Source organism: Pristiophorus japonicus, chromosome 1 (genome assembly GCF_044704955.1).
Source record: "Pristiophorus japonicus isolate sPriJap1 chromosome 1, sPriJap1.hap1, whole genome shotgun sequence".
Lineage (NCBI taxonomy): Eukaryota > Metazoa > Chordata > Chondrichthyes > Pristiophoridae > Pristiophorus > Pristiophorus japonicus.
Genome location: NC_091977.1, coordinates 321,599,014 through 321,614,163, shown reverse-complemented (window position 1 = coordinate 321,614,163; position 15,150 = coordinate 321,599,014).

Below are 15,150 nucleotides of genomic sequence, written 5' to 3'. Positions count from 1 at the left end.
CTCACAGGGGTCTCGCCTGCTGAACTTATGATGAAAAGAGGTCTTAAGACCAAGTTATCTCTTGTACACCCGGATTTAAATAATCATATTGAATACAGAAGACAGAGTCAACAAGGGTACCACAATCACGCAACTGTGTCACGCAAGATTTCCGTTAATAATCCTGTATATGTGTTGAATTATGGTCAGGGTCCCAAATGGATTGCTGGTACGGTCATGGCCAAGGAGGGCAACAGAGTATTTGTTATTTTGCTCAAGAATGGACAAACTTGCAGGAAACACGTGGATCAAACAAAGCTGAGGCACACAGACAAGCCAGAGCAGTCAGACGACGAAACCGTCGACGACCAACCAACCTACCAGCAGCCTTCAGTGGACTCAAGGGTCATCAGTGAATTTCCATCATGGACTTGTGCAATAAAAATGAACTTGCAATTCCTGACATGGCCACTGCAACCCCCAACAGGTCAGCCATCCAGCCACCAGCCACAACAGACTCCGCACATTCACCCAAGGTCGGAATCGAACTGAGACGGTCAACCGGGGAGCGTAAAGCACCGGACCGTCTCAACCTGTGAAAGAAGGTGATAAGATCTCAGAGGAGGGTATTGTCATGTATGTACATTCTGTTTGTAGCCACTTGATGGTGTCATTGTTGGAGGCCACTGAGCAGCACGCACATAGTGCTGCTCTGGTATAAAAGGCCAGCAATTTTGTGAGTCAGCCACTTTGGGCCTTAATAATGCAGTCGCAAGGTTGTACCTTGCTCAGTTAAACAGTACTCAGTTTGTACCTTTATTGCATACATAACACAATGCAAGTATATCCTTCCTTAAATACAGAGACCAAAACTGTATGCAGTACTCCAGGTGTGGCCTCACCAATACCCTGTACAGTTGTAGCAGGACTTCTCTGCTTTTATCCTCTACCCCCTTGCAATAAAGGCCAACATTCCATTTGCCTTCCTGATTATTGCTGTACCTGCATACCAACTTTTTGTGTTTCATGTACAAGGACCCCCAGGTCTCTCTGTACTGCAGCACTTTGCAATTTTTCTCCATTTAAATTATAATTTGCTTGTCTATTATTTCTGCCAAAGTGGATAACCTCACATTTTCCCACGTTATACTCCACTCACTTAGCCTGTTTATATTCCTTTGCAGATTTTTATGTCCACCTGAGGGGGCAGACTGGGCCTCTGTTTAACGTCAAATCTGAAAGACGTCCCCTTCAACAGTGCAGCGCTCCCTCAGTATTGACACCAAGAGTGTCAGCCTAGATTAAGCGCTCAAATGTCTGGAGTGGGTATTTGAATCCGCGATCTTCTGGCTCAAAAGGCAAGAGTGCTACCAACTGAGCCACGGCTGACACTGATACATAAGAACATAAGAAATAGGAGCAAGAGTAGGCCCCTCAAGCCTGCTCCGCCACTCAATGAGATCATGGCTGATCTTTTACCTCAATTCCTCTTGTCTACACTGTCCCCATATCCCTTGATTCCCTTAATATCCAAAAATCTATTGGTCACTGCCTTGAATATACTCAACGACTGAACTTCCACAGCCCTCTGGGGTAGAAAATTCCAAAGATTCACCACCTCTTGAATGAAGAAATTTCTCCTCATCTCAGTCTTAAATGGCCAACCCTTTATTCTAAGACTGTGACCCCTGTTTCTAGACTTCCCAGCTAGGGGGAACATCCTCCCTGCATCGACCCTGTCAAGCCCTGTAACCAGACACTGTCATCTGTTGCAATACTGGAGCACTTTTTTGTTTGGGCCTGGCATGAGTTTGCTAGGGTAACAAAGCATTCACGTTTAAGAGAAGATTGTTCACTGGATGCTCATCTCGTAGTCAATCTTTTGTTTCCAGTAATATATTTCAGAAGTACTTCCTCATTTATATGTATTTTGTAGCACAATGTCTCTGGAAAAATGTTAATCCTTTTGATAATATTTACTCGGGAATTGTTGGCAATTTGTATTTTAGTTATACATATTCAACTGAGTACGCTGCCGTGTTGATAATGATGATGTCTAACCCATAATGAGATACAGAGAAATGTATGAAGCCATTTAAAATATACCAAAACACGCCAAATGTCTGCATTGGAAAAACTTGGCTTTGGCTTTCATTTCTGAATTATGTTTGCTGTGAATTAAATTTCCCGCAGGCTGAAAGAGACATTAAGATACACTCTGCGTTATATTTTATTTGTTCTCATAGAATTTTGGACATTTGAAACAAGACAAGTGAGGTTGAAAATAATTTTTTTGAAGTCAGTGAAAACATGTGTGGGGTTATAATTTGTAGAGAAGATGTTTCCACTTGTGGGGAGTCCAAAACAGGGAGTCACAAATATGACAGTCACTAATAAATCCCATAAGAATTAAATGACAAAAGGTATGATTGTACAATGTAAAATATAATCTCTCCTGCCTTCCTTCCTATCACAGACCTTCCCTTTTGTTCTTTCCTCCCCTCCCTCCTTTCCCTGCCCCCACACTTGCTTACGACTTACATCTCAAACTTTCCCCAGTTCTGATAAAAGCCATCAACCTGAAATGTAACTGTTTCTCTATCCACAGATGCTGCCTGAACTGCTGAGTATTTCCAGCATTTTCTGTTTTTATTTCCAATTTCCAGCATCCGCAGTCTTCTGTTTTTGTGTTTGTGGAAGGATACACTGATAGGGTGGGATGAAGTAGGGTGGGAGGAGGCTCATGTGGAGCATCGACACTGGCACAGACCAGTTGGGCTGAATGGCCTGTTTCTGTTTCTTTTACTCCAGTTCACAATTGATTGTTCGCAGAGAATTGTTTTGATGGCAACCAGAAGATTGGTATGATTCAGAGGAGTGGGAGAAAGGGAAAGTGGAGATGAAGGGTTGCAGGAAGAATAGCAAATCGCATAAGAACATAACTGGTGATAAAACAGCTAGTGAATTATTACAAGTAACTGGTGGAATTTCTGCTCTTTCGCTTCCAATGGAAACATTACATACATGTTTGGAAAACTTCCAAGCAGTGAATGCTGGAAAATAACAAACAGGAGACTAAAAGTTAAATCATCTGTTCTCGTAGGACTACATTCATTTTCGGGATGCCATTAATATCGATGTATTTCTAATTCATTTTCTAATAACATCACTCTCTCACAAGATCAATTTGTTCGCTGGTTAAAAATTGTGCCGATTATATGGAGGCAGACCTGTATCTCTCTGGTCACCGTGCCAGGAAACACTTTTGCCTTGGCTGAGGCCAAGCATAGCAGAGGAGACATCATGGAAAATAACATCAGTCACTCTGTGCCAGCACTGCAGTTGACCCACATACTGAGCAATTGGCAGCAAAAGAGCACTGTGGCCCTAGTCCACATCACAGTGTGTTCGTCAACAACAACTTTTGGCTCACATCAACAGACTGATTATGTTTTGTGATTATGGAATATATTAAATTGTCTAATACACTTCCTCCAGCAGAGGGAGATTCGGTGAGACTCTGGTTATGCTCTCACTCCATACTTGTGTTTACTGAATTAAAGACAATGATTTTCTCCTTTCCCATTCAACTGTACATATTTTTAGGTTATATGCCTATTTTGTGTCATTTTTAAATAACCTTTGTGAATCCACATATTGTCCATTGTGTCAACTGTGGCACAGTGGGTATCACTCTTGCCTCTGAGTCAGAAGGTCGGGGGTTTAAGTCCTACTTCAGAGACTTGAGCACAAAAAAATCTATGCTTCCAGTGCACTACTGGGGGAGTGCTGCATTGTTAGAGGTGCCGTCTTTTGGATGAGATGTTAAAGCGAGGCCCCGTCTGCTCTCTCAGGTGGACGCAAAAGATCCCATAGCACTTTTCCGAAGAAGAGCCATTGATTATCACATCACATTAAGTCACTGACACAATTGTAGAACCACATGTTTGCATTTCTGTGATGTCATTGGTTTACCTAATGTTTGTTTACACAATGGGGTGCACGCAATGGAGGGCATGCCTCAACTCTTCCATTGCCCACTCTTAGGAAGTCTAAAAGTGTCTTTAGTGACAAAGGGGCCTTGTACAACCTGAGAATGTGTCAAGGAAAATGTACTTGAGTTACTGCAGCACCCCCTGGAGAATTGCAACCCCTAAATTGGTGACTACATTCACAGTGGCTGCAGTTGATGTAGGAAGTACAAAAATTGAGGGCTCTATTTTGCTCAAAGCCGTTTTTTGCGTATTGCCAGAATTCCGCCCATTTTTCTAGGCCACAATTGCTCCAAAAATAAATATGCCAAGTTTCCCCGCTCTATTTTTTGTAATTGGTGCCGCGCAGCCTACCCTGTAGCCTCGGGGGGTGGAGCCTAATGTCTGCGCTGAAAAAAACAATGTTGCCCCTTCTGCGCATGTGAATGTTCTGTGTGAGAACTTTAATTATCATTGGAAAAATCGGAGCTGCAATACAAGATGCAACGCGGCTCAAGGACCAAGGATTTCTTACAGGATGAAGTGGAGACACTAGTTACTGTGATTGAGGCCAGACGGCAGGAGCTGGACACCAGCAGAGGTCCCATAAAAGTTCCACCCAAAGAAATGAAGAAATGCCGGAACCAACTTGCAAAAGATTACCGTGCAATGGTAATCACCCCAAGGCCTGGAGGCCAGTGCAAAAAGAAGTGGCAGGACCTTGGTCAAGTAGTTAGTGTAAGTAATATTTTCATTTTTCAATGGAATTGCAATTGTAAATGTGAGCAGCTGTATATGTCCCACCCAGCAGAAAGACACCCTCTCTAAAAAGTTATGTTTTTATCTTTGCAGAGGAAAGTGGCACACAACAAACGAGAAAGAACTCAAACAGGAGGAGGCCCGGCAAATCTGCACCCACTGACATCATTGGAAGAGAGGGTCGCTGCTTTGATGGGTCCTGCCTGGAGAAAAGCAACCACCACTGCACAAGCTGGGCCCACACTCGAAGGAGAGGGCAAGTCCTGCAAATTCCACAGTCTGGCCTTTCTAAATGTTAATTACTACACGGGCTAGCTATGCTTCGGTTCATGGGGTTCTCTCCCTCAGCTACGCTTCGGTTGATGCAATGTGCTATCATTCATCGTGGCCCTTCAAATTAGCCTGCTGCCTGCGCTGTGTGAGCCTACTCATGCCACCCACCCTGCCCCCTCCTCTGCTGCTAACCATTTGTCTGATCTGTTGATATTTTGCAGAACTTGAGGCCAACCCGGACGATGCAGAAGAAGAGTCAGACGAGGACGAGCCTGGAGAGGAGAACATCTTCCAATCCCACCTTCCAGACCAAGAGCATGGGGGTGAGTGGGAGGGGGAAGGGGTAGATGAAGCCCCCACTGCTGCACTCACTTTTGAGGAGGTGCAGGTGACGCCCATTGAGGTGCCAGCCCCTTTCCTGAGTGGTACGAGTGTTGGTTGGACATTCCATGGTTTCCCACTGTCCGAGGCTGGGGATTCCAGTGGGGTGCAGCGAGACACATCCAGGACCCCACCATCCGAGGCTGCGGGTCCCAGTGGGGTGCAGTGAGACACACCCAGGGCTCCACCATCCGAGGCTGCGAGTCCCAGTGGGGTGCAGTGAGACACACCCAGGGCTCCACCATCCGAGGCTGCGGGTCCCAGTGGGGTGCAGTGAGACACACCCAGGGCTCCACCATCCGAGGCTGCGTGTCCCAGTAGGGTGCAGTGAGACACACCCAGGGCTCCACCGTCCCAAGCTGCGGATCCCAGTGGGATGCAGCAAGCCACACCCAGGGTGAGGAGGGGAAGGAGAGCTTGACTACGCTCTCCTTGAGGTGCAGGATTTAACAGATGTAGTTCAGATGATGGCAATGAGTGCGGAAAGTATTGACCTTACCCAATCACTCCTGGACACCATCAGTGGGGTGGGTGATGAGGTATCGGGACTATCGGGAGAAGTAACAACATTCTCATGAGAAATGGGAACGTTGTCGGGGAACATGAGGGAGGGAACATCTCAAAGCAGAAACAATGTCAGTGCACATGACGGAGGGAATGTTGCAGGTAGTTGACACACTTTTGCTCAACGAGGGCGGGCATGTCACAGGTAAGTGAGACACTGTCGGCGAATATGAGGGAGGGAATGTTGGAGTTATCTGCTGCAATAAGGGAACACGCCCAGACCCCGCACCCATTGACAGAATCAACTGCCACTCCCACTCCAATCACCAGACCAGCCTCTGAAGAGGCAAAAGCTGGGCCTTCCACATTACCGGCTGCCTCCCCCATCAAGAAGTGGATGTTTGAAAGAATAAGCTTGGTACCAACCCGAGAAACGCTGAACCCCTGCCTGCGGGCAGGGGTGGAGTCAACAAGACCAAGCGCAGTGGGTGGCCTTAGAATAAGGTGGAGGAGAGATGGGTGCAGCCTTTTTTTGCTGCTGTTGTTGTTATTATTGTTACTGTTGTAACTTTTCAAATTAAAAGTTTTTTGTAAGTTATGTAAATTTACAAGTTTAAAAGTTAGTAAGTGATCTTAAGTGAAAACTTTAAAGTTTGATACAAGAATATGTTTATTAAAGTTAGGTACAAACAAATGTTTGTTACATTTTTGAATTAAATATATTTTAAATTATAACTGAATCATTTACATTATTTGTTCCATTATAAACGTAACTTTTGGAACTCAAGAAGAATCATTTCCATCATTTGTTCCATTAACACAACACAACATTACGGAACAGGTCCCAACAGTAAACATGGTCCATGTGGAATAGTTGCCGCTGAGCCTTCAGACAGCCGTCGTGCTCTGGGTTCAGGTACTTGCATGGCTTCCTTATCCTCGTCCTCCTCGTCATCTGCATCTTCCTCATTATTATCATCAGGTGGGTCTTCCACTACCAGCTGTTGGTGCCTCATGATGGCTAAGTTATGCAGTATTCAACACGCAACAGTGAACTGACTGACAATCTCAGGGGAGTATTGTAAGTAGCCTCCGGAATGGACCGGGCATCGGAAACGCTGTTTCAAGATGCCAATGGTCCTCTCTATTATGCTGGACGTTGCAATATGCGACAAGTTGTATTCCCGGTCAGCTTCTGTCTAGGTTACACGTAGGGGCATCATGAGCCAGGTATCTCCCAGCGGCCAGCTCTGCCCTTCTGGCTGCTGCTGAAACATGGCAGATATAATGCTCTCGTGTAGGATGAACACATCATGGGTGCTCCCAGGGTATCTTGCATCGACTGACATGATGTGATGCACGTCCTCACATACGAGCTACACATTTCTGTTACTGTACATCTCAGAATCCTCCAAAGGTGCTTGCAAGGCAATGTGAGTAAACTCAATGCAGCCCTGTACCTTTGGGAAGCCAGCAATTCTGGAGAAGCCCACAGCCCTGTCATGCATTGCCTAGGCAGTCATGGGGAACTTTATGTCGTCATTCCTCCAGGCATACAGTGCAGCAGTTACCTGCTAAATGCAGACATGTGTTGCATATTGAGAAATGACGCACACATCCCCAATTCTAGCTTGGAACGATCCAGATGCATAGAATGAAAGTGCAGCTATAATCTTCACTTCAACTGACAAAGCAGACCTCCTGACACTCCTAGGGTGCAGGTCTGCTTTTACTAACTCACAGATCTCAGTTACAACTTCTTTGTGGAAATGCAGCCTTCTGACACAGTCTGCATTACTCATGTTGTGTATGCAATAACTGTTAGACTGAGTACTGTTTAACTCCAAGAGGTATGACCTTCGCTCTGCTTTATTACGGCTCAAAGTGAATAATATATAAAATGGCTGGTCTTTTATACTTGGGCTGCACACACGTGCGTGCAGCCCAATGACCTCCAACAGTGACGCCATCTAGTGGCTCGTGATCGCAAAAGTACATACATGACCATAGCTGCCTCTGAGATATTAACACAGTCTTTTACAAATTGAGACTGTCCGGTGTTTTACGCTCTTGGGTTGACCGTCTCAGTTCAACTCTAGCCTTGGGTGAGAGTTCAGAGTCTGTCGTGACTGGTGACTGGTGGCTGGGTGGCTGACCTGGTGGGGGTGGCAATGGATTGAAAGTCCATTTCCATTGAACATGTCAGTGATTGAAAGTCCCGATTCACTGATGACCACTGAGTCCTCTGATGACTCGGGGTAGGTTGGTTGGTCATCGATTGTCTCTTCCACCAAATGTTCCCGGTTCGTCTGTGTGCCATAGCTTTGTCTGATCCATATGTTTCCTTCAAGTTTGCCAATTTTTGAGCTTGACAATAAATACTCTGTTGCCCTCCTTGGCCATGAAAGTGCCAGCGATCCACTTGGGACCCTGACCATAATTCAGAATATATACAGGATCATTTACAGAAATATCGCGTGACACAGCTGCGCGATCGTGATACCCTTGCTGACTTTGTCTTCTATATTCAACATGATTATTCAAGTCAGGGGGTACAAGAGATCGCTTGGTCTGAAGACCTTTCTTTCATCATTAGTTCAGCAGGCGAGACCCCGGTAAGCATGTGTCGTCTTGTCCTGTAACTAAACAGTATGCATGACAGGCGGGTCTCGCTTCATACTCTGCTTTATGATTTGGACAGCACATTCTGCTTTCCCATTGGATGCAGGTTTGAATGGCGCTGACCTTACATGTTTGATACCATTGAGTTTCATGAACTCTTGAAACTCCTGATTGGTGAAGCACAACGATGTCAGGCAGATGATGTGTCACGAACATGACACTGAGATTCTCAATGGTAGCTGTGGATGTGCTGGATGACATGATTATACATTCTATCCACTTCGAATATGCATCCACCACAACTAAAAACATCTTCCCCAGGAAGGGACCTGCAAAGTCTATGTGGATCCTGGACCATGGTTTGGACGGACACGACCACAGACTCAGCGGCGATTCCGCTGGTACTTTGCTGAGCAACATGCAAGTGTTGCACTGATGTACACATGATTCCAGCTCAGAGTCAATTCCCGGCCACCATACACGAGACCTGGCGATGACTTTCATCATTACAATGCCAGGATGTGTGCCATGTAACTCACGTACAAATTTCTCTCTCCCTTTCTTGGGCAAAACAACACGATTGCCCCACAGTATACAATCCGACTGAATAGACAGTTCGTCTTTACGACAAATTTAAGGTTTGGGAACCTCGCACATTTGCTTGGGTATGGCAGACCAATCGCTTTAGACAAACTTTTTGAAGCATTTGCGACTGGTTGAAGTTTACCCGACTCATTAGCTTGTTGGAGTACGCAACCAATTCCACATGACGAAGCATCACAGACCAATACTAAATGTTTACATGGGTCATAATGTACCAGCAACTTGTCAGAGCAAAGCAGATTAGTGGTTTTCTCAAAAGCTCGGTCTTGAAATGCACCCCACACCCAGTTGTCACCTTTTCTTAGCAGCATGTGCAGTGGTTCTAATAAGGTGCTCAATCTAGGTAGGAAGTTACCGAAGTAGTTGAGTAGACCCAGGAACGAACGCAGCTCCGTCACATTCTGCGGCTTGGGTGCATTCTTGAAGACCTTGGTTTTCGTGTCCGTGGGCCTGATGCTGTCAGCAGCAATTTTCCTCCCCAGGAATTCGACCTCTGGTGCCATGAAGATGCACTTCGAGCGTTTCAGTCTGAGTCCTATTTTGTCCAGACCATGTAGAACCTCTTCCAGGTTGTTCAGATGTTCTTCGGAGTCACGACCTGTGATCAAGATGTCATCTTGGAACACGACGGTTCTGGGAACGGACTTCAGTAGACTCTCCATGTTTCTCTGAAATATTGCTGCAGCCGAGCGAATTCCAAAAAACCTGTGATAAATAAACAGTCCTTTATGCGTGTTAATGCACGTAAGTCTCTTCGATGCCTCGACCAGCTCCTGTGTCATGTAGGCTGACGTCAAGTCCAGTTTGATGAACGACTTCACCCCGGCTAGCATTGCAAACAAGTCATCAGCCTTCGGTAATTGGTACTGATCCTGTTTCGAAACCCTGTTGATCGTAGCCTTGTAGTCTTTACAGATTCTGACTGTACCATCATTTTTCAGCACAGGAACAATGGGGCTGGCCCATTCATTAAATTCAAGCTGTGATATGATCTCTTCACGCTGGAGTCTGTCCAGTTCGATTTCGACCTTCTCCCTCATCATATACGGAACTGCCCGAGCTTTATGATGGACGGGTCTTGCATCTGAATCCACGTGGATCAGCACCTTGACTCCCGTGAAGTTGCCGATGCCTGGTTTGAACAGAGAGGGGAACTTGCTCAGTATTTGGGCAAATGTATCTTTCTCCGACGACAACGCCTTGATGTCGTTTCAATCGCAACTGATTTTTTCAAGCCAGTTCTTGCCGAACAGCATTAGGCCATTGCCTGGGACAATCCATAGTGGCAACTCATGAACTGTACCATCATACGACACTTTAATTGTGGCACTGCCAATCACCGTTACGAATTCTTTGGTGTACGTGCGCAACTTGGCATTGACTGGACTCAGCCTGGGCCTCACATCCTTAGTATCCCACAGCTTGTCGAATGTCTTCTGGCTCATTATCGATTGATTCGCCCCTGTGTCCAGTTCCATCGATACCGGCACCCCATTAAATTTCACGTTGATCATTATTGGTTTGCTCTTAGTTAGGAACAAGTACAGTCCATACACTTCCTCCTCTGGTATCTCAGATTACGTATCTGGATCCATGCTAGTCTGACCATCATCCTCCACATGGTATGTCGCAGCACGCTTGCTCATCTACGGACACTTGTGCTGCAGATGCTCCACTCTCAGCCAACTTTTGCAACTATATTGCTTAAAGTGGCACTGCTGGTGCCGGTGATTTCCGCACAATGCCAACACGGAGAAGTCGGATACATTCCCACTGGCGAACTTTGGGCAGCCACAGGTTTCGCGTACGCAGTCGGGTAGGCCTTGCCGTGTGCCGCTCTGCCGAATGCCGAATCAATCATATTTACAGTACTTGCCGAGTTTCGATTTTTCACTGATATCTGCTTTAGACTTCTATCCATCGTCATGCGTGACTGAGCGGTCGTGAAGGCCCTGTTCAAGTCCAATGTTTCCACTGCCAGTAGTTTATGCAGGATCACCTCGTGGTTGATGCTGATTACAAAGAAGTCCCGCAGCATGTATGCCAACATAGCACCGAACTTACACGTTCCCGCTAGATGTCTCAAGTCGGCAACGAATTCCGCCACATTCTGGCCCTCTGAGCGAACGTGCGTGTAAAATCTATTTCTCAAGATGATGATGCCTTCGTCTGGCTTAAGGTGCTCCTGTACCAGTATACACAATTCTTCACACGTCTTCTCTGTTGGACTCACAGGCAGGAGTAGATTCTTTATCAGACCATAAATATTTTGACCGCAAACCGTGAGGAACACCGCCCGGCGCCGATCTGCATCGCCGACCTCCTCCATTTTGTTGGCCACGAAGAACTGGCTCAAATGGCTCACAAAGTCTGCCCAATCTTCTCCTTCCACAAGTTGCTCCAACAATCCAATTGTGCTCATTTTTGCATGCAAAGGTTCTTGTTGCCTCGTTGCCAAATGTTGTGTATACAATAACTGTTAGACTGAGTACTGTTTAACTCCAAGAGGTAGGACCTTGGCTCTGCTTTATTAAGGCCCAAAGTGACTAATATACAAAATTGCTGGCCTTTTATACTTGGGCTGCACACACGTGCGTGCAGCCCAATGGCCTTCAACAGTAATGCCATATAGTGGCTAGTGATCCCAAAAGTACATACATGACATGTCTTCACTCAGAGGATTGTGAATCTTTGTAATTCTCTACCCCAGACAGCTGTGGATGCTCAGTCATTGATTATAAATCAAGAGTGAGAACAAATTCAATAGGGAAGGAAGTAAAGCAGAAATTGGATGGCAAGAATTCAGAAAGCGAATCTGTAAGACTGAGGAAACAAGGGTTAGTCAAGGAGGTCTTCCTATGCTAAGTGGTATATACTTTGGTGCAAGGAGTACAGCGAATAAGGCGAATAAGCTAAGAGCACAGGTAGATATTTGGGAGGATGACATTGGAGACATTACATAGACATGGCTGATAGAGGGGCAGGTTTGGTAGATCAATATTCCTGGTTACAGGATTTTTAGACAAGACAGAGAGGGGGTAAAAAGGGGGGTGGAGGGCACGGTATTGATTAAGGAAATTATTACAGTGGTGAGGAGGAATGATATGTTAGAGGGATCATCAAATGAGGCCATATGGGTCAAATTGAAAAATAAAAAAGGGGCGATCACACTGCTGGGCTTGTATTATAGACCCCCAAATAGTGGGAGGGAGATCGAGGAGCAAATATACATAAGAAATAGGAGCAGAAGTAGGCCATATGGTCCCTCGAGCCTGCTCCGCTATTTAATACGATCATGGCTGATCCAATCATGGACTCAGGTCCACTTCCCTGCCCGCTCCCCATAACCCCTTAATCCCTTATCGGTTAAGAAGCTGTCTATCTCTGTCTTAAATTTATTCAATATCCCAGCTTCCACACCTCTCTAAGGGAGTGAATTCCACAGTTTTACAACCCTCTGAGAGAAGTTCCTGGCGTTGGTGAGGCCTATAAAGGCTCAGCGGCAGCGAGAGGCGGCGGCAGTCCGAGAGGCGGGAGTTCCTGGCGTTGGTGAGGCCAATAAAGGCTCAGTGGCAGCGAGAGGCGGCGGCAGGCCGAGAGGCATACCTGTGCAGCTGCAGAGAAGGCAAAAAAGAAGTAGAAACAAATCAAAAGGTGACGTCACAGCCAAGGGGATGAGTGATTGGCTGGTGATTGGTGAGTAGTTTTTCTTTTTTCTCTTCTATAACAGCGAGTAAACGTTAACATTGTTGTTGCCAATTTAAGTGTATCTAAGGGTTAAGTCATGGCAGGAGAGCTCGGTCGGGTATTATGCTCCTCCTGTACAATGTGGGAACTCAGGGACAACTCCAGTGTCCCTGACGACTATGTGTGCGGGAAGTGTATCCACCTCCAGCTCCTGACGGTCCGCGTTGCGGAGTTGGAGCTGAGGGTGGATTCACTCTGGGGCATCCACGATGCTGAGAATGACGTGAGTATCACATGTAGCGAGTTAGTCGTACCGCAGGGAAAGGGTCCACAGCCAGATAGGGAATGGAAGACCAGCAGGAAGAGCAGTGCAAGGAAGGTAGTGCAGGGGTCCCCTGTGGTCATCCCCCGGCAAAACAGATACACTGCTTTGAGTACTGTTGAGGGGGATGACTCATCAGGGGAGAGCAGCAGCAGCCAAGTTCATGGCACCGTGGCTGGCTCTGCTGCACAGGAGGGCAGGAAAAAGAGTGGGAGAGCGATAGTGATAGGGGATTCAATTGTAAGGGGAATAGATAGGCGTTTCTGCGGCCGCAACCGAGACTCCAGGATGGTATGTTGCCTCCCTGGTGCAAGGGTCAAGGATGTCTCAGAGCGGGTACAGGACATTCTAAAAACAGAGGGAGATCAGCCAGTTGTTGTGGTGCACATTGGTACCAACGACACAGGTAAAAAAAAGGGATGAGGTCCCATGAAACGAATTTAAGGAGCTAGGAGCTAAATTAAAAAGTAGGACCTCAAAAGTAGCAATCTCGGGATTGCTACCAGTGCCACGTGCTAGTCAGGGTAGGAATCGCAGGATAGCGCAGATGAATACGTGGCTTGAGCAGTGGTACAGCAAGGAGGGATTCAAATTCCTGGGGCATTGGAACCGGTTCTGGGGGAGGTGGGACCAGTACCAACCGGACGGTCTGCACCTGGGCAGGACTGGAACCAATGTCCTAGGGGGAGTGTTTGCTAGTGCTGTTGGGGAGGAGTTAAACTAATATGGCAGGGGGATGGGAACCAATGCAGGGAGACAGAGGGAAACAAAAAGGAAGCAAAAGCAAAAGACAGAAAGGAGATGAGGAAAAGTGGAGGGCAGAGAAACCCAAGGCAAAGAACAAAAAGAGCCATTGTACAGCAAAATTCTAAAAGGACAAAGGGTGTTAATAAAACAAACCTGAAGGCCTTGTGTCTTAATGCAAGGAGTATCCGCAATAAGGTGGATGAATTAACTGTGCAAATAGATGATAACAAATATGATGTGATTGGGATTACGGAGACGTGGCTCCAGGATGATCAGGGCTGGGAACTCAACATCCAGGGGTTTTCAACATTCAGGAAGGATAGAATAAAAGGAAAAGGAGGTGGGGTAGCATTGCTGGTTAAGGAGGAAATTAAGGCAATAGTTCGGAAGGACATTAGCTTGGATGATGTGGAATCTATATGGGTAGAGCTGCAGAACACCAAAGGGCAAAAAACGTTAGTGGGAGTTGTGTACAGACCTCCAAACAGTAGTAATGATGTTGGGGAGGGCATCAAACATGAAATTAGGAGTGCATGCAATAAAGGTGCAGCAGTAATAATGGGTGACTTTAATATGCACATAGTTTGGGTTAACCAAACTGGAAGCAATACGGTGAAGGAGGATTTCCTGGAGTGCATAAGGGATGGTTTTTTAGACCAATATATCGAGGAACCAACTAGGGGGGAGGCCAAGTTAGACTGGGTGTTGTGTAATGAGAGAGAATTAATTAGCAATCTCGTTGTGCGAGGCCCCTTGGGGAAGAGTGACCATAATATGGTGGAATTCTGCATTAGGATGGAGAATGAAACAGTTAATTCAGAGACCATGGTCCAGAACTTAAAGAAGGCTAACTTTGAAGGTATGAGGCGTGAATTGGCTAGGATAGATTGGCAAATGATACTTAAGGGGTTGACTGTGGATGGGCAATGGCAGACATTTAGAGACCGCATGGATGAACTACAACAATTGTACATTCCTGTCTGGCGTAAAAATAAAAAAGGGAAATCAGGGATAGTATTAAAGCCAAGGAAGTGGCATACAAATTGGCCAGAAATAGCAGCGAACCCGGGGACTGGGAGAAATTTAGAACTCAGCAGAGGAGGACAAAGGGTTTGATTAGGGCAGGGAAAATGGAGTACGAGAAGAAGCTTGCAGGGAACATTAAGACGGATTGCAAAAGTTTCCATAGATATGTAAAGAGAAAAAGGTTAGTAAAGACAAACGTAGGTCCCCTGCAGTCAGAATCAGGGGAAGTCATAACGGGGAACAAAGAAATGGTGGACCAATTGAACAAGTACTTTG